Source organism: Monodelphis domestica, chromosome 2 (genome assembly GCF_027887165.1).
Source record: "Monodelphis domestica isolate mMonDom1 chromosome 2, mMonDom1.pri, whole genome shotgun sequence".
Lineage (NCBI taxonomy): Eukaryota > Metazoa > Chordata > Mammalia > Didelphimorphia > Didelphidae > Monodelphis > Monodelphis domestica.
The window spans coordinates 392,941,038-392,967,469 of NC_077228.1; the positions used below are offsets into that span (position 1 = coordinate 392,941,038).

The window sequence follows — 26,432 nt, forward strand, 5'->3', positions numbered from 1 at the left end:
AGCAAAGACCCAAAACAAGGGAGCAGAAGCATGGGTTGCTTCCAAATTGTTCAGGCATCCTTTTGCATATCTTACTGAGAGAACATTTTAGTTCCTATTTAATTTTCTTAGTAGTATAAAAGATCAACATTTTCCTGGAAATTTTGGCACTTACTCTTCCAAAGAACACAGCGTGAGGCAGAAAAGTAATTTAAGGGTATATTTTTTTAAAGGTGATTTAAAATTTTCTTGTTCAGAAGGTTATGTATTTAAGTAACTCCAAGTTATGTTTTCTGTTAGGCATATTTTAATTATGGTCCTACAAGATTTGTAGCAAAAATATCAGAAGTATTCTTCATTTCTAGTAGTTAAACAATACACATCCACATCATATGTGGAATAAGGTCTACTTAAGTAGTCAAGCTAAGAAAATGGAATAGTTAAAAGAATTGTTTTTCTTTCTGTCACATTTACTCTTCCTCCTTAACTCTCAACTAGTAAACTAGATGATTTTCTTCATCTAATTTAAGAATCGTTCTAGGTTTCCAGGAAGAGGCAAATGGAGTTCTTATTGCTTATCCAATGAGTTCTGCTCAAATAAATTCAGTAGCTTTAGATAGTCTTTGGGCATTGCTATGGCTCAAAATGTTTTATTTACATGCAATACCCACTTCAATTACATTCTGCCCAGGGAGTCTTTCCATTATAGTAGAATGAGAGATATATTTTGTAAAACTCACTAAGGGCCCTTTCTGCAAAATCTAAGGGAAGTTCAGAGACAGCCAGCTACATGCAAAACTGAGGCAAAGGTTGTTTGTGTTTCAGTCCTGCAAATTCTTGTTTTAGTTTTGATTATCAGTTATTTACATTTCAGTAGAAGTCATTGTAAATCAAAAAGTTTTCTTGGTTTCCCAACTAGGCATTCAGTCAATAAGGATTTATTATGTAAGTCATTATTAAGTTCATTAATTGTTAGGCTGCAGGGTTAGACATAAATGAAATCATCCCATAAAAGCTTTCATTCTAAAATGGGGACAACTTGCATATTATAGTGTTTCCTGGACTGGTAGGCAGTAAACAGGTGGAGCTGTAAGTCCCTTTACTTCCCTGAATTGCTTGGTGGGGATGAGGCTTCTCTGGGGTTCAGCTCTAGGAATGTAACTTTCTTCCTAGCCACTCCTTTGGCACACTCCCTTCTGAATTGTTTTCTTTCAAATCCAGAAGCATGGAAGAAAATTATTATTGCATTTTGGGATCACTACTAGCCAGTTAGCTTTTGTGCTTTTATTGGCTGGTTTTGACCTAAAGGTTGCCTGGGTAAAAGCATTCTATCTTCTTGGAAATTAGTAAAATAAATCAATGAATTCTCTATCTTCTTTGAATATGAACCTCCAGTAAACTTATATGACAACTGAACAGTTTGAAATCTCCGTTTTTTTTCTGGGTTTTTCTTCAATGTTCTTCTTAATGGTGACAAGCTGTTTTTATGAAATTCTCAGGCTCTCCTAAATTACCCTAGATGGGATTTGTAGGTTTGTCCTACACTGAACAATAAACCTTCAAGAACCAAATGATCTCAGCTTAGATTGTAGTATATATAATCAAATCTTAAGTATCTTTTCATCTTAAAAGTTTCTCCCATAGGTCTCTCCCAGGTAGTTCAGTCTCTGGCTAAACTCTTCTTTCCTTGGTCTCTATGTAAGCCAATCAATTGTCCTTCCTTTCCTTTATTCTCCAAAGTGTATATAAGACCCCAAATTCTTAGGTCCCTTGGAAATTCCCGTGATGGACATTCCCATTCCTGCGACATTTTCCTAAAGACATCATTCCCAAGTTCCCAAGTCATTCATTCACCAATTGATAAGTGGACAAAGGATATGAATGGTCAGTTTTCAGTTGAAGTAATCAAAGCTATCTATAGTCATGGAAAAAATGCTTTAAATCACTATTAATTAGAGAAATACAAATTAAAACTATTCTGAGGTACCACCTTACACCTAAAAGATTGGCTATCATGACAGAAAAGGACCAAAAGAAATTGAAATTCTAAATCACTATTATGAAGTTGTGAACTGATTCAACTATTTGGGAAAGCATTTAGGAACTATTCCCTCACCCTGCCTCCCCAAAGCTACAATATCATGCATATCCTTTGGCCCAGCAGTACCAATACAAGGTCTTTCCCAAAGAGAAAATAGACAAAAAGGAAAAGGACTTATAGTAACTTATTTTATTATAAGTATTTTGTACAAATAAAGAATCAGAAATTGAGGGGATGCCCATCAATTGGGAAATTGAAAAGCAGGAAGATTTCAGAAAAACCTGGAAAGATTACATGAACTGATACAGAATAAAATGACTAGAACCAGATCAACATTGTACATAGTAACAGCAATATTGTAAGATGAACAACTGTGAATAACTTGGCTCTTTTCAGCAATGCAATGATTCAAGACTGGTGACAAAAAATGCCATCTGCCTCCAGAGAAAGAACTGGTAGAGTCTGACTCTAAACCAAAGCTTACCTTACCATATTTCATTCTCTCTCTATCTCTCTCTGTTTTCTTCGGCAAAAGAATTAATATGGAAAAATGTTTTGCACAATTACACATGTAAAATTCATATCAAATGGCTTACTGACTCAGAGAAGGGGGAGGAAAGGGAAGGAGAGAGAATTCAAGACTCAAAAGGGGAAAAATGTTTAAAAAAAATAGTTATACATGTAATTAGAGAAAAAAAAGTATTTAAAAAAATAAAAATTGATTTAACTGTTGGCAAACTCTTTATCCAGTGATGAAAAAGTTAGCATGCTACTGAGAGAAATGAAAAATATAATCTTCTCATTTTCATTATAAATATATTATAATTATAAAAGCAATTACAGCTACATGGGCAAATGGCTTGCAAATACAAATTGTCAGTGGGAAGACAAAGTAGTTTATGGAGCTAGACTTGGTTGTCAAAAGTAATAAGAATTATCTTTCATGAGATACTTGATCATCTCATTTTAATACTCATGATATAAATTTACAGAAAGGCCACCAAGATATATAAAACCGTGCATACCCTTTGATCTACCAATACTACTGCTAGATTTGTATCCCAAAGAGACTAAAGAAAAAGGAAAATGACCTATATGTACAAAAATATTTATAGCATCTTTTTCTTTTTTGGTGGCAAAGAATTGTAAAATTGAGGGGATACCTGTCAATTGGGGAAGGGCTGAACAAGTTGTGATATATGATTGTGATAGAATATTGTTGGGCTAATGGTTTCAGAAAAACCAGGGAAGATTCTTATGAACTGATGCAAAGTGAAGTGAACAGATTCAGAAGAACATTGTACACAGTAACACATCAATATTGTAAGGATGATCAACTGTGATCAAGACAATTGCAAAGAACTCATGAAAAATGCTATCCATCTTCAGAAAGAGAGAAATGATGAACTCTGAGTGCAGATTGAAGATTACTTTTTACTTTTTTCATTTTTTTCCACCACATTGCTAATATGGAATTTTGCAAGACTTCACATGTATAACTGATAGTATATTTGCTTTTTCAGTGGGTGCAGGTGAGGCTAAGGAGGGTACAAAACTAGACCTCAAAATTTAAAAAAATGAATACATAATACTTTGGTGTTAATGCATTACAACAGTAGTAGAATTTTCTGTATTAGTAGATAAGAGTAGTATTTATGAGTTTAATGTTTCCATAGAAGTTGTGTTCATCTTTTGGTTTTGAAGTTATTTGCTAGTGCTTTTGCATATGTTTGAAATTTGTACTTGTTCATTATTTAATTCCTTTTTTCCCTTTCCTTGATAAAATCCCCAGGATAGGTTAGTATTAGGTAAAAATAGTTGAGTGTAAGTGGTATCTTGTTTTGGGCAGATATCTTAGTTTAGGGAATCTGTAAGTAATTTAGGTTGTGCACAAATGCCAAAATAGTGTTTTCAACCCAATTTAGGCTTTGTGCAAAGGGTGGACTGTAGAGATGAATTACAAGGATTTGACAGGCAGGCCATGAAACACAGAATCCCAGAGAATCTTCAGAGCTGGCAGGGGGAAAGTTCCAAACAGTTAAGGAGACTTTTAGACTTTCTTGGGGGCTTACAGAAGCTGGAAGTTGCTGATCTGTGCTCCTGGGGACATCTTTGGATCATCCTACAAGCAGCCTTCTGAAGTAGGAGTGGACAGGAGTTTTTCAATATCCTTAGGTGGACTAAGGGACAATATTGGGAACTCTGACCATTCTCTGGACCATCTAGGACTCCTTATCTGGACTCCAGACTCTACTTGCCAAAAGACTCTATATGTAAGCTCTCTGAACTTTCTGTTGGACTGACCCTTAGGCGTTTAGGATAAGATAAGATAGGATTATTAGTTAGGAGTTTTAAACTAAGGGATTAAGTTGTAAGACCTCCTTCTCCCTCTCTTCCTTTCCCAAAGACCTCCTTCTCCTCTCTTTTGAAAAAAAGCAAAATATTTATATGTTAATCCCTATGTGTTTTCCATCCTAAACTCCTCCAAATTAATATTGTTATTTTAATAGTCATTAAAGAATTGACCAATATCTATTCAAATTTTTCTCCCTACTTTACACTAGAATGAATCCATTCTAGTCCATAGAGTCAATGTTGTATTAGATGATCCCTGAGATCCTTTTCAACTCTAAAAGCATTATTCTAAATCCTAATGCAAAATGGTGATGATGTTATTTTGTCAAAATTCAAAAGATTTTTCAGGGGCATGAAAGGTCAATCACCACCAGTATCTCAGTTTCCATATGAAAAGGTTATGCACATTATGCCCATATGTTCTCAATGATATGAACCTGAAAGAAATATAAAATATGTTAAGCCACTGTTGATGAGAATACAAATTCAATTTGACAAAATATTTGTTAAGCACTCTACAAAGGCATTGTGAGGTATACTAGTATAAAAAATGACCTGACTAGAAAATAAGTCTTAGACACCTCAATGAACTTACAGTTCAACAGGAAAGATATAACAGGCACACAGAGAAGCATATAACTAGGTAGACTATGATAAGACAAAGGAGAAATCTAAAATACTTAAAAAAATTTTTTTAAATAATAGTGTTTATTTCCAAGTATCTCAGTCCCTCCCTTTCCTCCCCATATCATAGAAGGTATCAGCCAGCAAACAAATATGCATGTGTAGATTGTTTTCATTTTTTAGTTCTCTTTCTGGAGGTGATACTCACATGTTATTCTTCAAGTATTAAATCTGCAGCTGTATATAATGTTCTCTTGGTTCTATTCATTTCACTCTTCATTATCCCTTGTAGTTGTTTCCAAGTTTGTTTGTTTTTTTCCTAATTGGTCTACTTGTTATTTCCTATTGTGCAGTAGTATTCTATCACAATCACATACTACAATTTGTTTAGCCATTCCCTAATTGGTGGAGACCCCCTCAATTTCTAATTCTCTGCCACCAAGAGAACTGCTATAAATATTTTAGAACATGTAGGGTTTTTTCCCTTTTTCCCTGATCTCCTTGGGAAACAAGACCAAGCAATAGTAAAAATAGTTTTATAACTCTCTGTTTTGTTCTCCATACATAAAATGCTCTTAAGAAAATCTGAGGAGAGAAAAAATATTTTCAGCTAAGAAAAGATAAGAGAAAGCTTCACAGCAGAGGTAGTCACTGACTCAGACTTTGAAAAAAGTGATATTTCAACAGGTGGAGGTAAAGAGGAAATGTGTTCTAGGCCAGGATGACAAGTGGCACAAATGTGTAGATGTAGAAAAGCCAAGAGGAGAGTCAATGATCCCAGTCTCCTCCTGATTTTCAGTAGATGCTTAAAAAGAAAATAATTTGAATGTCAAAGAATTGAGAGGCCCTTGAGAAATTTTATATAGCTTTCAAATGCTTTTGTAATGACAATTCTTTTTATGATGCTGCTTCAAAAATTCAAGTTGAAGTGAAATAATTTATGCTATTTGAATTTTGTCAGGAAAAATAAAACATGAAAAAAAATGCTTGATTTATTTTTTGTTTGTTGTAAGAATAAGAACAAGTAATAATTAAAACTTATATTTTGTTAAATATAAAATAAGACTTTCATAATTTTCAATTATTTGCAAGATAAAATCTTAATGAAACATTTTTTTCACTATTAAGAAATATTGATTCCTACATTTAAGTGGATTCACTACAGTGACCTTTTTCTAAAACATTAGATAATGTGGTCCTCTTGTATTTGATACTTTGTGATTTCATGGCAAAAGTGGACATATGAGAAGGCAGAGGAAAATAAAAATATTGGAAAATATGCTTTAGGAGTGTTATGGACCAGGACATTGTGAGAAAAAAAGAAAGTAATAGTTAAAGGAATTGTAGGGATTGAAAAAGTACAGGGGATAAGGAAGGTTTTTAACAGGGAATGGAGGAGTTGAAGGGATAGAGGGAATATGGATGCTGGTGTGGTAAAAGGAGAGAGATACCCCCTGCTGAGAGGCTATCTTTGCAAAATGGAGTTCTGGAGAAATGGGCCAACTATGATAGCCGGAGAGGATGTCTTCTCTATTGATTGATGTTGAAGACACCCCAGAGCAGGTAAGCACAGACTCCCCTGAGGGACAAGCCTCCCACCAGACCAAGGTCACCCAGCAGGGGTCGGATAAGGATTGTTTATGATTGAATGGCTATCCTTGGGTTCAATTCCCTCTATGTCCCCCTGAAATGACAGTCCTCGTATCTGACTGTGGGTTATTTAACTCAAGATGAATTTAATAAGTTTGTATTGGGAAGATATCAGGGAAGAGGGAATCAGGATTTCCCTAGATTGGGTTTGAGCCTCTCTCAGCTTTTGAGCCTCACAGGCTGGTGGAGGGTCTTTTTTTATTCCTTTCTATGCTAATCTGTGCTAGTTTTCTTAAGTTCAAAGGCTTTAGCAGTAGACAGCAAAAGGAAGAAAAGGTTCTGACTTTCAGAGCTGGTTGGGCCTGTCTCTTCAGGCTGACGCCCCTAAAGACCGGCCTTACAGTTCAATCTGCTCCCCTTAAAATTGAAGGCTTAAATTCTTTTGTTCAATGCAGGAATCCAGGTAGAGCACACAGTTATGAAAACCCAGGAATAAAGGTACTTCTATCCAGAGTCAGGGAGAGAGTGTTCCTTCCAGGCCGAGGGCCAGGAAAAAGAGCCTTTCTTCAAGAGCAACTGTCACTCTCAAAGTCCCACCCCTGACCCCCACTGTCATCATTGTTCATCAATTTCATTCTAACCTTCCAACTGCTGTTTGCTCCACCTCAGTGGTCAAAAGTTCAGAGCTTAATTCAGTTTTCCTTTCTAAGAACGAAAGAAAGAAAGAGAGAGAGAAAGAAAAAAGGAGGAAGAAAAAGAAAGAAAGACTTTGTAAAAGAAACTAAAGGCAAGAGTTTGCAAAGAGAGTCTTGTCAAATGCACAGAATTTTTTAGTTTCCAGTGTAGAGCCTGGGGAAGAGATAAAACTGGACACAGGGAGATAGTTGGAGCCATGGGTTCCTGTCCCTGAAGGAGATTGGAGAGGTTACTTTCTGTGGCTTGGTTTGTCTGAGCCAAGTGGGAATTGGGGAGCCAAAGGTTACTACTTTCCTGTTAACCTGAGATCCTGTCAACCCTGTCTCCACAATTTCATCTACCTGAGTTCCTGTGAGATCCTGTGTCCTGAATGTTTCTTGGCTGCTGAAAGAGAACTGCCAGTACCCAGTAAAGCCTGTCTGTGGGAAAGACCTGAAACCATCTTGTCTTAGGCTTAAGAGGGTAAACTCACCAAGAGTTCAGAGCTATCATGTTTTGACAAATTATAAACTTGTCTACCATTAATTTGGAGGACCAGTTGGGTCAGATAGTTTATTTAGTGTGGGATTTATAGATAGAGAGTAGAGTGAAAGGCAGCCAGATCTTTGAAGAAGGCCTCTCACAAGGCCTATAGAAAGGGGGAGGATTATCCAGAGTTTAGAGCTTAGGGACTCCTTTGGGCCTGGTCCTCCCTCTTTTACGTGAATATTAATAAACCACATCTTTAATTTTTCTTACCTATTTGTCAGCTATTCAGATAGCATTTGGCCTACAAACTGCCTATTGGGTCTACCCTCTGAGTGGTGTTGATATAGCACTTATACAAACCCTTCCATACATATTACCCACCTATTTCAATTGGCAAAGGGAAGAGTCTATAAAATCTAGGACTTTTTAGGCTAAAAAAATCAATTTTTGGCCTATTGACAGGTTTCGACCTGCGGGAAACTCAAAGGTCTGTGTGAAGTAATTCTGTGACGCAGTTAGGCAGCCATTTTAAAAAATTATCGAATAGCACATTAGAACATTGGATGAAATCTGCCTAGCAACAAGGGGTTTGGTCAATCACCTAGCCAGCCAAACCTCAAGTTTTTTTTTCTTTTTTTCTGCAGTCTGGCTTTTGAAATTTAAAGGGCCAGTACATAAAAACCAAACTGCAAATAACAAGTAAGTAAAGAACTAAGTAAAAAAAATAGCAAGTAAACAATGATGGCAGTAATAAAACTAATTTACAACTATGTTAAGCTGCTCTACAATTTCTTACTGGTTGAAATACCAGGCCAGTGTTACATTGTTTTAGGAACTCATGCCAACACTCCTATACTGGATCTCTCATTAAGAAAAGTCTTTTCATTTGTCCCAGGGCTACTGTTCCTTATGGTTTTACCTATCAAACTTAACAATCGGTCATCATATTATTTTATGAAATAAAGACAGGGAATGCTTAAACCTAAAAGACAATGAATTAAAGCAACTAGTAATGGCAATGAAGGAAACATTAGACCAGATGCAAGAAAATTATAAACAACTAAGAAAGGAAAGCAGGAAAGCAGGAACCTTCAGCTCCTCAGGAAACAGGTAGGTCAACTCCCACTTGGCTCAGATAAACCAAGCCACAGTAAGTAACCCCTCCAATCTCCTTCAGGGACTCCAACTGTCTCCCTGTGTCCAGTTTTATCTCTTTCCCAGGCTCTAGAATAAAGACTATAAAGTTCTGTGCATGTGGCAAGACCCTTTTTGCAAACTCTTGCCTTTAGTCTCTTGCAAACTTTCTTTCTTCCACAGACAAAAACTCATTTTGATAAACATCGTTTTGTTGTCTGTCACCAACAAACTTAATTCCTCTTATTGTATCCCTAATCTAAATTCTTACCCCCAAATAACAAACATCTATACTTATTTACCTAATCCTATCTTAACTTTCCTACTTTAGAGATTGGAACAAGGGAAAGGAAGAGAAAGGAAAGGGGTTTACAACAACTGCTACAAAGATCAAGCAAAGTATAAACATTTGCAAAAACACAACAAGAAAGAAAATTTCTGAATACAAATACAAACCTCAAAGTATAAAAGAATGGAATAAAATCCCAAAAGTCAAAATGCAAATACAAAACTTTTGCCAAAATAGTTTGTAATAAAACCTATGCTGCTAAACTAATACAAAAAGCAATCTTATCTAAAAAATAGTATAGCAATGTATAAAAATAGAAAAATGGGAAAAATGGAAAAATTACAATAAACACAATGTAGCATAAGCTTTTACAAAAAAACACAATCTGACTAAAAATAAACTTATGCAAAATGTATTTTAAAAATCTAAGCTGAACAATTCTAAACAAACTCTTTCTATGCTAAATGCTATTGCTATTATATAAAACCAAAACTGTCTACAGAGAACTTTGAACTAAGTATTCTATCTTATGAATCTAAGGTTTTCCAATCATTTTAACTATGCACATACCTATTTTAAATAACCTATATGTATATATGGATGTACAGATATGTAAAATTCCTGTATTATAGCAACTATGGACATTAAATTTATATACCTTATATACATATACAGACTACACAAAATCATATATACACATGTACATTTATTTACATGTATGCATATTCTCTATATTATACTTATGTTATCCCTATTTTATAAGTATGTACATATATTACAGAGCTATGTACATGTGTGTGTAATATGTATTGCATGTCATCACTTTTTTGTGAATCTGAAGCCTACATTTATCCCTTTATGTTCTCTGATATTACCCAAGTAGAATATCTCAATCAGACCTTTTATTTAGTTAAGACCTTATTGAATCTAATATATATATGTAACACTCCTACAGTTATATTAACCACTTCATAAATATCTATTTTTACAGGGATATAGTAGCTAATAAAGATCTTATAAAATTTAGTGAAACATATATCCCTTTATGTGCTTGTATTTAGCTTCTCCTCTTCTCATGTTGCCTGTTGATTATTCTTCTGTTTCCAGGTCTTGTTAACCTTATGTAGTATTGCATGTAGTAGTAGTAGTAGTCTCTCGGTAACCGAGGATGACAATTGTCTTTGTGGGTTTTCATCTATGATAGATGAGTGTGCACAAAGACACTTGTGCGTGAAGGAGATTTAAGTGGAAAAGTTGATGCACAGAGACAGTCCCACTCTTGGCGTTGGAAGCCTGGGTCCAGTAGCACGAAAAGTCGTTATGGCCGTGTTGTCTTTTGTGCTCCAACACGCCCTAAGCACTCCACAGTGCTTTGCTGTGTTGCCCTCTCAGTGCATGTAGCTAATTTGGAAATGCACTGTTTAATGACACATTTATTCTCACAGTCTTGTGTCCATTCCTTGTCTTCCTCTTCTTTGCAGATTTCTATAAAGTCTTTGCTACTCTGTCAGCATCAGGTCATCTGCGTCTGCCTGCTTCTCCTTTTGCTGTCATCTGCTTCTATGCAGTTCTCCTCCAGGCAGCTTTATTATTCTCTTCCACTGGATTTGTCCCCTTAAGAACTTTCTGCTTGCAGACTCAAGTTACCTGATGAATCTCTCAGTTCTCCTCAATGTAATTGTTTTCTATCTCTTCTTCTCCTTCTTCTCTTGTCTCTATCTCTATGTCTTCTTCATCTCTGTTTTCTCTGTGTGCTAATTTAACATGCAAACAATGAATCCAAGATTCTTTTTCTAAGGTAACTGCTGAAGGTGAGGTTACTATAGCTGTAAATTATCCAACCCAACCTTCTTGTGTTGCAGATGTTTTTGCAAAGATTTTTATATAAAATAAATCTCCTGGTTTTATATTGTGCAAAGAATAGTCCAATGGTCCAGATTGAACTAACAGTCCAATATCATGGAATTCTCTTATCCTGTCTTACAAAGCTGTAATATAGGATGCTATCTGCATGTCTCCTCCTAGCATTGAGACATAAGCAGTTTTACAAGTTTTTGCTTACAGAGGGGAAATATGTAAATCTTCTGGAGGCCTTGTACATAGGTAAAATAAAGCTAAAGGTAGAATTTCTGGCCATTTTAAATGTATCTGTGTACAAAGTTTTCCCACCATAGTTTTTAATCTCTGTTTAACCTCTCAACTTGTCCAGAGCTCTGTGGATGGTATTACACATGAAATCTTGCTTTTATTCCTAGATTTTCATACAGCTGATTCAATATCTTGTTTGTAAAATGTGATTCCCAATCCAAGTCTATGGTAACTGGGGTTCCATACCTAGGAATTATCTCCTTTAGTGATATCTTCACTAGAAACCTTGCTGTATTTGTTGTAGATGGATATGCCTCTGGCCATTGTGTTAACCTATCCCCCAAGATTAAGCAATATTTGTATTTCCCTGCTTTAGACATATGTATGTAGTTTATCTGCAAATTTTCAAACAGAGAGTAGGCTAATGATCTTCCTCCTAACCCTTTCTTTCTAAATGCTACCTGATTGAATTTTTGACAGATAGAATAACTATTACAGACTGTATTTGCAACTGTGGTGATTCCTGGTGCTATCCATATTCTTTTAATTGAATTGCTAAGGCTTGGATGCTGAAATGTCCTTTACTATTGATGGAATTACATATATGGTAATAGAACTCTTTTTGGTAAGATTGGCTTTCCAATGTCTGAGAGTCAAATGCCATGTACTTTTCTTGCTCCAACTTTTCCTGCCATGCCTGAATCTCAGAGTCTTTATAAGCTTTTGTGAGATCAACTAACTATGATGGACAGATTCATAACATAAGCTGGACCTCTTCTAGCAGCATATTGTCACAGTGGCCCTATAATTCCCTTTAGGTACTGAATATTTCCTCAAATCATGTGCTCTGCAGTGAATTATAGTTATCTGCTTTGGTTTTTGGATATCATCTAGCAATTCTGTGATAATTTCTGCTTGAGCTCTCTGCTTTCCCTCAGATGTTATAAAGCCATGGTTTTTCCATATTGCCCCTATTACATGGCATATGGAGAACATATATTTAGAGTCTATGTAGATATTTACAATTTTGCCCTCAGCAAGTTTACAAGCTTCCTTTAATTCTATTAACTCTGCCCCCTGAGCACTTATGTTGTTAGGTAATGATGCAAACTGCAGAGTTTCAAACTCTGTGACTACTGCAGCTGCCGTATAATGAATTCCATTGCAAATGTAAGAAGACCCATTGGTAAATAAAACCAGTTCAGCATTTTCAATGGGTTTACATTTTAAGTCTTGCCTTGGTTGTTCCACTAATTTTACTACTTCCTTACAGTTATGCATTGGTTCACCATTACTTGGCAAATCAGGTATCAGTGTAGCTGAATTTAATAATAAACTGCACTTCTTTAATTTTTTGTTCTCATTACTTAAAAGGATAATCTCCTACATTGAAATTCTTTGACCCATAAAAGCTTGGGTACAATATTTCCTTAGAAGTGATTCAACTTGGTGAAGACAATAAACCGTTAATGGGGATCCCAAAACTAAATCTATTGATTTCTACACTAACACTGCCACCACAGTGACACCTCTGAGACATGGCATCATGCCAGCTGTGATTGGATCTGAGAACTGTAATAGGCAATTGGACAGAAATTTTGTCCCAGAGTCTGTGCCAGAACTCCAGATGCTATTACTCTGGTTTCATTTAAAAACAACTGAAAATCTTTAGAATAGTCTAGGATACCAAGTGCTGAGGCTGCTAAAATAGATTTCTTAAGCTTTGCAAGAACTTGCAGATGTTCTTGTTTTAGCTTTAAAGGTTCAGGTTCTGAGTTTCTTGTTAAATCAGTAAGACACTTAGTTATCTCAGTGTAGCCAGGGATCTATTGATGGCAGAATCCCATTGTCCCAAGAATTGCTCTGAGTTTCTATTTAGTTTTAGGTGCACTCAGTTTCTGGATATCTGTAATTCTTTTCTGGGTAATACTTCTAGAACCTTCCAATAGTAGAAACGCTAAATATTCAACCCTTGGCAAGTACCACAATAGTTTTGCCATGGAAATCTTATGTCCATGCTTATATAGAGATCACATAGAAGAAATTTATTGTCTCTCAGACAAACTTTTGCATTAGGGGGCACTAGGAGAATTTCATACACAAAATGTGCTAGCTGGTTCTCCATAAATTTAATTGTTTTGAGATCTTTATTTAAGATTTGGGAGAAGACAGATGGACTTTTGGAGAAACCTTGGGGCAGATGGGTCCATTTAAATTTGAACCTCTCCTAAGTAAATGCAAAAATATTTTGAGACTCTTCATAGATTGAGATGGATAAAAAAGTAGAACATAAGTCCATTACAGTAAAATATCTAGCATGACTTGGGATAGAGAAGATAATTGTTGCTGGGCTTGGTACTATTGAGTGAGTTTTTATTATATGGTCATTTATAGCCCTTAAATCTTGGATGAATTAGTAAACTGGTCTGCCATTTTCATGTAGTTTTGCTTTTTTTTTTTAATAGGAAGGATTGATGTATTATATTCTGAGAATGTTTGTACTATTATCTTCTGCTGTATTAATGATTCTATGATAGATATGATACCTTCCACCACTTCTTTACTTAGTTTGTATTGTGGTATGTATGGTAGAGGTTCCCCTTTAGTTCTCACCCTGACTGGGGTTGCTGACTTTAATAACCCCACATGAATAAAAGAACTAGATCATAGACCCTCATGTATATCTTCAGGTATTGGATAGATAAACCCTGTGTCTCCCTCACCCTCTACTGAATATAAGAAAAGCATTGGAAAAGCTTTCAAAGGTTCCTCTGGAAGACGGATTGATATGTTTCCACAGGGTGTACACTGAATCGTTGCTCTCAGTTTGCACAGTAGATCCCTACCCATTAGGTTCATTGGACAGGAAGGCATGAGAAGAAATGCATGATCAACAGATAAGGGACCAAAAGATACCATTTGGGGCTGTAATTTTGCTACTCTCTGGGGTCTACCCATAGTTTCAACCACTTTCATAGACCCTATGACCCTGCAGTCCTCAAAGAGGAGATTGTAACATTGACTTACTGGCGCTAGCATCAACAAGATGATCATAGACTTGGTCCCCCTCTTTCAGTGATATGTGTGGCTCAGTGCTATTTGGTGGTGATAATGTCTGTATCAATCACTGGGACTAATACAGTTGGATCTGGAAAGTCTATGTTTATCCCCTGATTGTCTAAACCTATCTCCTCATTTACTTTCATTTCTTTGCACTTCCAGGAGTTTCTCTTGCTTTTGTCATCCCAGGACTTTTTATCTTTCCCACAGTTTCCTTCAGCTAGTCTTGGATCATTGTTCACACTTGCTACTACTGGTTTGGATTCATTGCTTTCTTGCTTACTAGTTACTATTTATTCTTTGTTCACTTTAGGTATTGTTATTATTTCTGTTACTCTTCCTACTATTTGTATAATAGGTGTTGTTAATTGCTCTTCATCTGTACTCTCAGCATTAACTGCAATGGTGTTATTTTGTATTTTCCTGTTGCTATCATTGTTCCCATTTTCCAATTCCTGTTGCCTTGTGGTTCCACATTCTTTGCATTTATGGGTACAACTTCATAAAAGCATTGCACATTTTTGCTCTGGTTTCTGGCAACCAGTTCCTGTCATCTAGGAATACTTAGGTATAGCCCCATTCTTGATAAATTCTTGCATGCTATAAATATCTGGGCCTTGTTGGGATCCCTGACAATAATTATGGTTGCAACAACTTGACTGTTCCTGCCTTTGAAATTGGGGATATCTGCTATTATTATACCTATATCCATTTTGTCTCCACTCATTTCCATTTGAAAATCTATTGCCCCTATTTGATTAATTAAAGAATTGACCCCTAAACCAACAATCACAGAGGAAATGTTCTAGCCTATTGCAGAGGAAACAATGGGGTAGGTTGGACCTTTGTTGCCTAGGTGTGTATCCATTCCTAGGTTTATAGGATCTCAATGCTGCCATTGCTTTAACTTCTTTTATTTTGGTTTCCCTCAGTTTTCTATTTGTTTCTTTCAGTTGATTTCTGAATTCTTCCACTAGGTCATTTTTATCACCAACCCATTTTTATCATCAACCCATTCTTCCATGGTCTCCCAGGTAGGATAATTTGTTCTGAAATAGTTTCTAACAGCACTACATCTATTTTTAACAAATTGTCTCCTAATGTGTGCTATGTCCTGGTCTATTAAGTTGTCCATTCCTAGAAGATGTTCTCTAGCCTCAATTAGTCTATCCAGGAAAGTTGCAGGATTATCCCCAACTTTCTGTTTTATTTTCTTAAATTTTGACCTGGTGTCAGGTCTCTTGGCATTAGCCTTCATGGCCTCTATTTAGGCATTGTCTAGCCTGATTTAAAAACCTGTAACTCTCCACTGAATTCAATTCAAATTTCTGTGTCTCAGGAAGCCATGGTATCAAATCTTGGTTCAGGATTGTTTCATCTATAAATTATTTTCTCTCCCTTTTTGTAAATAATTCTTGAAGCAAAATTTCACAGTCAGCAAAGTCAGAATCATGCAGTTTCACAGCTCTCTTGAATTCCTTTATGGTCTTATGTGGTTCTCTGAAAAACTTTGGGTTCCTCTGTCTGATGGACCTCCAGCTGTGAATTGCTTATGAGCTCTCACATGCACTATTCCTACTGCAGGTTGGAAATTAGTAACATTCCTGAGAGGAAATAGTGTAGCTGCAGCAGTGTCTAATATCTTATTCTCTAGTTGTAACTTTTTTGGTGCCTGGGAATTTTCATTGTTTTTCTTATCTAATTGTTTTTGCTTTGCCTCAGTTTCCTTTCTTAGTTCTTCCTGTCTGTGGGAAAGGCTTGGAGTCATCTTGGCTTAGGCCTAAGAGGGTGAACTCCCCAAGAATTCATAGCCATCATATTTTGATGAACTATAAACTTGTTTACCATTAATTTGGAATACCAGTTATGTCGGATAGTGTGGGGTTTATAGATAAGAGAGTAGAGTGAAAGGCAACCAGAAGATCTTCAAAGATGGCCTCACACGAGGCTCATAGAGAGGGGAGAAGAGTATCCAGAGTTTAGAGCTTAGGAACTCTTTTGGTCCTGGTCCTTCCTTCCTTTTTTATGTGAATATTAATAAACCACATCTTTAATGTTTTTACCTATTTGTCAGCTAGTCAGATAGCATTTGGCCTACAAGCTGCCTGTTGGATCTACCCTATGAATGGTGTATCCAAACTTGACACAACACTTATACAACCCCTTCCATACACATTACCCACATATTTCAACATCAATAGAACTGAAATGACTTGTGTTGACCTCTACCCTTTCATACTAACAACCAGCTCTATTATGAGATAAAAATTTGTGGGCATGATGAGAACTGAATAACCTTCCCCCAAATGTACCTAATTATCTTTTAAAAGACAAGAATGATTCATTACTGATGTAGAGTCATTCCTGAATCATCTGTCTGCATATAGTTGGACCATTGATTTGTTAAGACAAAGATGAAAATGAATACAATGCTAGAAGAAAGAATGAAAATGAAGAAAAGATAGAGACAGGGATAGGAACTTAACTTGTGGAGTAAGGAAACTCACTAGACACTTCTATTTCTTATAGTCTTAGGACATTGATAAATTAACAGTTGGAGACCTACTATCCATTATGCCATGATTCCTAGAAAAAATATGGCATACTAATAAAACAATGCCAGTTTGGACTATTTAAAATAGTTAATGATGTCAAAGGGGGGGTGAGAAATAGAAAAAAGGAAATTGATACAGATTATAAGAATTCCATACTGAAATAGTATATAGAATAATAAGCACATAGATGAATATAACTAACTGTTTATTTAAGCTAAGGGAAGGAAAGGAAGAGAATTGGGAAGATCTGATTTTACCCCCAAAGTCAGAGTACTAAACCCCACTAACTAATGATTTCCCTACCTATAAGTCTACTTTCTAAACTATACTAATTAAACCTTAATTACTCTATTAAAATTAGAAAAGGACTTGTAGGTACAGGAACAAGGGCCAAAGAAAGTCTCATAGACTGATGTCCTCTTGGGTCTGGCAGAAGTCCCAATAGAAAATCAGCAAAGGCACACAGGTTCAGGAAGGGGAGAAATGGTTTCACTCACACAGTCCATCTGTGTGGAGTGTTAACCACTCTCTCTACCACTTCTAGAAGATGAAAACTTGCTTGAAGGAAAGTCCCAGTCTCTTGGCAGCTTAAAAGTCTCCTTCTCCAGAGAACAACTTCACCAACTCCCCTGTCTCCTCCAGAGAAGCAACTGTCAGGCAGGAACTGCTTTCTTCAGAGCTTTGGAATCTTGGCCCTGCTTCTGTCCTGTAGGATCTCCTGTTCCTGGTTTGTAGCAAAGAGCTAATCCTTACAACAATACAGAAGTTAAACTGATGCAAATGGATTATTCTGCTGTGAGGAAATCAAAAGAGTCTAAAAACTTCCTTAGTCAGCAAACATTTGGCCCAGTTTTTAAGATGGGGATATGGTGTAGCAGTCTACCCCTAGATATGGGCAAGGGAAACAGTGTGTACAGATTGTCTTAGAAGAGAGCATGCTCAGTCTTGAGCATGCTCAGTATTGCACGTGGCTGGGAAAGCCTCTGACCCTTGACCCCAGCTTCCCCCAGGTTAGCCGGGAACACAGGTTTCTTTGTGCTCACCTGGTTAAGAGAAACCACACTCATACCTTGTCATTAACCAATGATGATCATCCCTGTGTACTGTGTATATTTGCATATCAAAGAGATTAAATATGGCCCAGCCAGCTCCGCCTTGCTCTCTTCTGCTTTTCCTCCCTTCCAGCTCGCACTGATGCCTGTCCTTGCTAAATCTTTAATCTTTTTCTATCATCTCTCAGACCCGTGTGGTATTGAATCTGGATCTCTGGACTGGTAAAAGCCTTCAGAATAGTCCATTGATTGGAGCTTGCCTGTAGCTCATTGACAATTAATAAGGCATGCATTTGTGACTCATTCCTGCCACCTCATATCTCTAATTCGACTCCATCATCCCCCTCATGGTAGCTAAAACTTCTATCTTTTCTCTATTTTCCTACCTTAAAGCTTCTCTCTCCCCTCTGAGGAAGCTTTATATGGGAAGTAAGGGGGTTGCTGAGTTAGGTTATGAACCCATTCGTATAATCTTTTGGAGAAAGAAAGTAGAGGATTATGAGCAGTATTACCTCAGAAAACAGCAAGAAGCAACAAAGAGAAATGTTTTTTAAAAATTTAGATAGAGATCTGACTAGCAAAATCATCCCAATGGCCTTTAAGAATGAGAAGGAAGGAGGAAGAGAGTGAAAAATGGAAAAGTTCTAAAGAAATTTTCTAAAATGAACTATTTACTATCAGGGGTAGCAAAGTCTCCACATTTACATTCTTTTAATATCATTGTCCCAGATGTGCTTAAAGAATTTGGAAGTGGCTGAAGAAAACAATTAGAGGAAAAGCAATTGGATTTGGCCAACTATTCCCAGAGGTGAGTACTGGAGATGACACATCTTTGAAAGTCTTGTGGGATAGAGTTTCAAAGTGTTTGAAGAAAAGATTCTCAAGCCTCACTTTAAGAAAAAAAGGAAGATAGCAAGCATAAATGAGCCATATGGCTTCTTTCCCATCTCTATAATTTTTTTTCTGTGAATAATCTATATATACATCAAGGGCATCCTTGATTAGAGAGTTAAAAGAGAAAAGACAGACTTTTGTTAGTGACAGCAGACATTTTTTTTTTACCATCAAACAACTTATTGAAAGGTATAGAATATTCAAAATGTCACTTGGTTTATTTTTGTATATATTACTGTATTTGACTTGACAGAGCAAAATATTTCCTAAAGCTCTTTTCAACACTTTGTCTTCCATAAATGTAAAACAATATTCAAAATTCTTTAAAAGACATAACAACAGAGGTAACAGTTTGATGACTCTAATCATTATTATCAACTAAGGCTTGAAAATGATTTGGCCAAAGATATCCAACAGTGTTATAGAAGAGGTCTAAATCAGGGTATGAGTAAAAGAAGCATTCTATATAAATGGAGACAACTTCTAGATATTTCAGTTTACAGATGACCATGCAGTGATTGTTTAGGATATTTAGAATATTCTTAAATGAGATCATAAAGAATCCAAAAAAGTTTTATATAATGATCTACATGGGAAAAAACAAGGGGATGAATAATGTTTGTTATTTACACAGATGGATAGATAGATCATCCATCAATATATAGCAAATTATCTTTTGTTGTGGTTATTCAGTTGTTTCAGTCATCTCTTCATGGCCTCATTTGAAGTTTTCTTGGCAGAGACACTGGAGTGTCTTGCCATTTCCTTCTCCAGCTCATGCTACATATGAGGGAACTGAGTCAAACATGGTTAAATGACTTGCCCAGGGTCACGGCTAGTATGTCTCTGAGGCCAGATTGAGCTCAGGTTTTCCTGACTACAGGCCTGGTGCTATATCTGCTATGCCACTTAGCTGTCCCTTAAGACACTGCAAATGGCAGTGAGTTGTACTCAGAATGGAAAAGGAGAGACCCCCAAACCTTGTACATAGTGAACACTTGATAACAGTTTAGTTAAATTGCATTAATACCATCCTTAGCTTTTATTTGGCCATTGGTTCAGGGTCAAGGATTCTTAATCTGGGATTTGTGATCTTATATTGAAAAAAGCATTATTTCTTTTGTAATACTACATTAAGCATTTAAAATATTATTCTGAGAGGAGGTCCATATGTGCCTTTTAAAAAATAATCTGTATATCTTTTAAAATATTTATTTATTTGTTACATTAAAAGTCCCAGGGGACTCCCTACTTCCCTCCCCTCCCTGCAATAGAAAAAGCATTATATGTTTTACCAGACCAACAAAAGAGGGTCCAAGGCACAAAAAAGTTTGAGAATCCCTGCCTAAGGTTCTTATTTTGTACCTATTACAACATCCTCCTCAATATCTTTTCGTCTTGGGATTATATCCACAGTTCCTTCAAATGCCCATTAAATCTGCCTTTTAACATCTTCTGGGCATGTTGTAGCTTGTGTCCTTCTTAAAATTGCTGTACTTCAAATGTCATCTGTTCGGGATGTTTTTATTGTTTATTCTACATTTTTAGGAGAGGTCCAGCGACATCATGGCATGATGTCCTGATTTGCAAATGAATTGGATCTAAGTGGGGCAGATTTGCATAAAGTCATCAGCCTCACCTTTTCTTCCAGAGTCATCAAAGTCCAGTGGCAAGACAAAAGTCAGGACTACTAGTGATGACTTAGGAGGCAGTGGATGACCTTGGCATCTTGAAGGTCCATCCAAACTATAAGAGACTCACAGAATCTGTTTTAGCCTTCATGGCTATTGGAACAAATTGTTCTCATCTATCCATTCTGTTGGGGAGAGGCAGGAATCTTGACTAGGATAGAATATAGCTGAATTATCAATTCCACGGATTTGTATATTAAGGTTTTCTTATTAATAGCCCAGGACAGCATGAGTTCTTTTGTCTTCCATGTCACACTGTTGGCTCATACTGAACTTGCAATAAACTAAAACTTTCTGGACAAGGAAATGGCAAACCACTCCAGTATCTTTGCCAAAAAAAAACCCCAAATGGGGTCATGAAGTCAGATATGATTGAAGATGACTGAAAAACAACCACAAAACCTTAGCTCTTTTTCTCAGGAAATGTTATCTAGCCACAATTCCCTCATCCTGTATGTAAAAAGTTAATTTTTAAATTTAATATAGAATTTGATGCTTACCCCTTTGAAATGTCAACTTATTCTATTCTGCCTGTCACCATAATCTCTCAAGATCTTTTTAATCATGACTCTCTTATTCAACATGTTGATTGTTTTCTAGCATTATGTCACATGAAACTTGACAAGCATGTCTTCTGTTGTTTCATCTAAGTCTAAAATTTTTTAATAGCATAGAACCAAATTAAAATTACTAAGATACTCCTTCCAGGTTAACTTTGGCCCATTTATAACTAATATAATGATTAATAATAATTTATATACTATAATATAATAACTAATCCTTGGATTCAGTCATTGAACAAGTCCCTAAAATACAGAAATCTACTATTATCTAACTGGCATTTCTCCATCTTGTTAAGAAGGGTAACAATTTCTATTGTGTCTTCAGATTTTTGTTTCAAGAAGACTTTTCTTTTTAAGGAAATATTAGGTTACTAATTCTATCTATACTTTCTCTGAATTTTTTATTCTTAACAATAGACTATACCCAGTTTTCTTCTCCTTTTTCTTCCTTATTATACATTCTATGATGGAGTAGTCCTTTGTCCCAAGGTTTCCATCATTTCTATTTCCTTCTTTTATGGTAAGAACCTGATCTAGCATAGTAATTCTCCTGTCTCTTCCTCACCTTTTGAAGGATGAAGTGATTATCTTTAATACAAGATATAAATATATTAGTTGCTCTCAGACATTTCCAGCAGATATCTAGATAATTGAAATCCTACATCACTGGAGATTTTTTACTTCTTGTGCTAGGGTGTCATCAACTAAGACTGGTATGAATTGTGAGAATTTATTTTTCACATACTGTATTAAATCTTATATCAGGGTCCTGGATTAGAAAGGCCCCAATTCCTATATATTAGAGAAAATTACTGTATATTTGGGATCTGGGTCAGAGATTCTATTTAGTCTACTACTTTTTGCCTTGTAATCCTGTCACTGATGTGGTACTGTAGGTATTATTATCCTCTTTTCTTAGGGAACAGCTAGGTTGGCCTGTGTATAGAGCACAAGAATCTAGAGTCAGGAAGATCTGAATTCAACTCCAAATGCAGAAATTTATTGGCTATGTGACTATGGGCAAGTCACATAACCCTGTTTGCCTCAATTTCCTCATTTTAAAAATGAGCAGGAAAAGGCAAAGGCAAGGTACTCTAGTGTCTTTGCCAACAAAACACTAAATATGGTCATGAAAAATTGGACACAGATGAAAAGACTAAACAACAACAACAAAAACCCTTTTTACAAAGGAGGAAACTATTGTGCTATAAAGAATGATGTACTGGAGGATTTCTACATGAAATGGAAGAACTTCCATGAACTGATGCAGAGTGAAAGGAACAGAACCAAGAGAACTTCATACATAGAAAGTGAAACACTGTGGAATTGTCCAATGTAATGGCCTTTACTACTAGTAGTAGTGTAATGATCCAGGACAATCCCCAGAGAAAGAACACTATCCAGTCAAGAGAAAGATCTATGGGAGAACACAGAAGAAAAACATGACTTACCACTTGTTTATACGGGTATATGATTGTGGGTTTTGGTTTTAAAAGATTGCTCTATTGCAAAAATGAATAATGTGGAAATAGGTACCAAGTGGTAACATTTCTATAATCCAGTGGAATTTCTTGTTGGTTCTGAGAGAGAGGAGGGAAGAGGGGAGAGAAAGAAAATGAATCATGTAAACAAAGAAAAATATTTTTAAAACATTAAAAAAAAAGCAAAGGAAGAAACTGAAGATTTAAGAGGTTAAAACAGCTCATCCACAGGAACACAACTAGAAAGTGTCTATAGCAGAATTTAAACTCGAATCATTCCTGACTCCAAGGTCAAGATCTCTGTCTACTCAACTACATGAATAATAGATAGCATGTAGGTAGCAATTTAAGGCAGCTAAGTGGCAATAGTGGGTTGAGTGCCAGACCTGGAGTCAGGAAGACTCATCTTCCTGAGTTCAAATGTGGCATGAAACAGTGTGTGACCCAGGGCAAGTCACTTAACCCTGTTTGCCTCAGTTTCCTCATCTGTAAAATGAGCTGGGGAAAGAAATGGCAAACTTCTCTAGTATCTGCCAAGAAAACCCCAAATAGGGTCATGAAGAGTTGAGCATTAACTGGGAATGATGTGGGCAATGCTGATTGGGATCTCATCCAAGGAATTGTTCGATGGCTCAAACTGAATCCATTTGGGAGGAAACAAGCTTTATTATCAGAGATATTATTATAAAATCAAATATTATTATTTATTATGGTAACAGAGTGGCTATAATCAGTTAAATAGCCAATACAGTAACTAAGGTAAGCAAAGGTAAAGGTGAGAAGCAAAATTAAAGGTAAGAGTAAGAATAAAGGTGAGTAGAGATTTTTAAGAATGCTTTTTTTTTTTTTTAATCTTGATTAGTTACTAAGAAAGGGATCATCTGTTTGGGTAGTTGTTGCCCTGTGTTTCTAAGGAACTGAAGTCACTTTACCCAAGGTTCACTTTGATCCCCTTGGCTTTACCCATGGTTCATTCTGTTTGCCCACTCAAGGGAGTAAATGGAATGCTAACGATATGTTAAATACCCTGGGGCAACTTTAGGTCAAAGTTTGCTCTATTTTGCACAGACTCTAAGGAAAGCCCTGTGGAAATTGAGCTTTGTCTACACCTAGTTTCTATGCGCCTGGGAAACTGAACCACCTGTACTCGCTGTTCAGAGACCCCGACCAAGGACCTAGATTATATATCTAAAGATTAATCTGAGGAGTTTTCTTAAAATTGTGAATCTAAGCAACTCATATGTCTTATCTGAAAGGTAGCCCCATACTAATTAACTAGTTATTGTTTTTGTGCTCTTTTGATTATTTACAATTACATGGCAGGGTTTGTGGAACATTTTAGCCTACGTCACGATGACTGAACAACCACAAAGCACTTTGAGATTTCTGAAGCATTTCACTCATGTTATCTCATATGATCCTCAAGAACCCATTGAGGTAGGTGCTATTATTATCCCCATTTTTCAGAGGAGGAAACTAAAGTTCAGAGAAATTATGTGACTTAGCCAGGGTCTTGCCAGTAGTAAATACATCTAGTAAATCCTGTCAGAAGCATGATTCAAATGCAGGTCTTTCTGACTCAAGCCCAGTGCGGTGTGACGTGTAACACCTAGCCTCCTCACTGCAGTAAACAATGAACACAGTCAAGATAAAGAGCAGTGATCTGTAAAAATGGTAAGCAATGATGAAATTAAAGTTATCAAAGGATCAATGTAAATTATATATAAAAACATAAATATAGTCAATTCCAAATAGGGCACCTCTCAAATCCTAGATGAATTGTGTTGCTGGGAAAGATTCATTTTCTCAGACATGGATAGTCCTAGGCTCCTTTGCCTTTTAAAAAGTTTCCCTCATTAGTCAATGTATATATTTTGGTATTTCAAATGAAAATCAAAAGAAACCAAATAAAATTAATATTTGAAATAAAGGGAAAGCATAAACAGGGAAGTGGCAAACTTTATAAAAATGTTACACTGTCATCACAGAAGGGAAGAAACTGGTTAAAACAATTCTGTCGCTGAGCTCTCTGGCTGCTGCTAGCAAACATGATGTCATCTTATATTAAAAATCACATTCAGGAAGAGTTCCATGAATAGCTATTTTAAATACAGTCTTATTCACAGCCATTCTTTCTGAGAAATATTTCATCTTATGAATTTTCAAGATGTTGTGACAGGGGAATAGATTACACTGTTTTGAAGTTCTTGAGAATCACTCTCCCCTCATCCTAACAACAGTCCTCCTCTCTTCCCCTACTCCCCACCATCACAGACTGTGGAAGAGGTTAGAAAGCTAACCTAAATCAAAACAATAAAACCATGGCCTACAACTGTAAAATATTGAATTAAGCGAGATTAAAGTTATCTGGTTAATTTATGAAGGAAGAAAACTGAGGATACAATAATTCTTCCTTCTACTTGTACTGCTCAAAACTCAACTCTAGAATTTTCCTTTTTAGACAAGGAGGACAATAGAGACCATCTAATTCAACTCTCATTTTACAGGTGAGGAAACTGAGGCCAAGAGAGGAAAAAAGATTACCTTGAGATTACATAGCTTTTAGGTACCGGTTAATAGGAGAGTTTTCTGATACCAAATGCAGCCCACTTAGAAGCTGCTTGGTAATAGGTATGGTATAATCCATCTGAATTTGAGATCAGGCAATTGTCTGGTTAATCTGATGAAGCTAGAAAGCCAAAGATACAATAATCCAATGTTCAATATGTACTTTTCAGTATTTGGAAAAAGAGAACAATCCTAGCATTTTCCGTTCAAAGCTCCATTCCTTCCTCCTACATAGGACTTTTCTTGATCCTTCCAGCTGCTCATGTTTCCCAGTCCTGAAATTACCTTGTGTTCACTTTGTTTATATTTTGTGTATTTATTAATTTGTTTTTTTATTTATTAATTTGTATATGTTATCTTCCTCAATAGAATATAAACTCCTTAAAGGCAAGAACTATTTCCTTTTTTTATTAATGTGTATATGTTATCTTCCTCAATAGAATATAAACTCCTTAAAGGCAAGAACTATTTCCTTTTTTAAAAGAAACATATTTATAGCACTTAACATAATAAGTGAAACATAATAGGATTTAATCAATGCTTTTGACTGATTCATTATGCTCAGAAAGCAGTATTTAGTATATAGATGATTCCAGTTTTAAAATAAAAGTTTAATTGACTTTGAAAGAGGAAAGGGTCTATTATTGGAGAGAGAAATAGTCAGGAAAGAAGAGCTATGAACATTGTGTGGAAGGAGGAGACTTTTTGAAGTAATTTGCTGTCATGTCCAAACAACTTAAATTCCATGGTTATAGAGTATTCTTACAAGTACTTCCTGATCATTAAGACATGTAGAGTATAATGGATTTCACTTTAAAAAACTGATTATGTTATTTATTCTGCTTTTCAGGAGAGATTGCAGAGAAGGCATTGATCTAGAAAGAGATCCCTATACTGGTGAAGGCACAAGTCCAGTGAAACAAAACAAATAAAATGAAATTTTTGACTCCAAGTCATTCTTGCCAATAAATACTTTTCCTCATTTGATACCATTTCTTTTAGAAAACAAAAGTCAAATGATTTAGAGAACTTAACTCATGATAGTTTCATTTATTTACAATTTTGGTGATTCTTAACAGATAGAAGACTAGTGAAATCAATTTACTTCAATTCCATGTGCACTTACGAGATGTCTACAGTGTGCCAGGCACCTTGAGAGGCAATAGGGATACAAAGGCAAAAATGAAAAAGTTCATGATTGATTCTTTTTGGGGGCAGGGGAAGACAACACATATACAGGTAAGTAAATTATAAATTCAAAATAATCTCAGAAGGGTAAAGGTGTTAATAACTTGGAGAATCAG

At 36.0% G+C, this 26,432-nt stretch overlaps 1 long non-coding RNA gene across 1 annotated transcript; it reads left to right on the plus strand.

Annotated features, from left to right (window-relative positions):
* Nucleotides 1–21,432: 21,432 nt before the first annotated feature.
* On the plus strand, nt 21,433–26,110 carry LOC130457436 (uncharacterized). The gene is made up of 2 exons (XR_008916658.1): nt 21,433–23,997; nt 25,979–26,110. It is a non-coding gene; the product is annotated as an uncharacterized LOC130457436 (long non-coding RNA).
* Nucleotides 26,111–26,432: the final 322 nt, after the last annotated feature.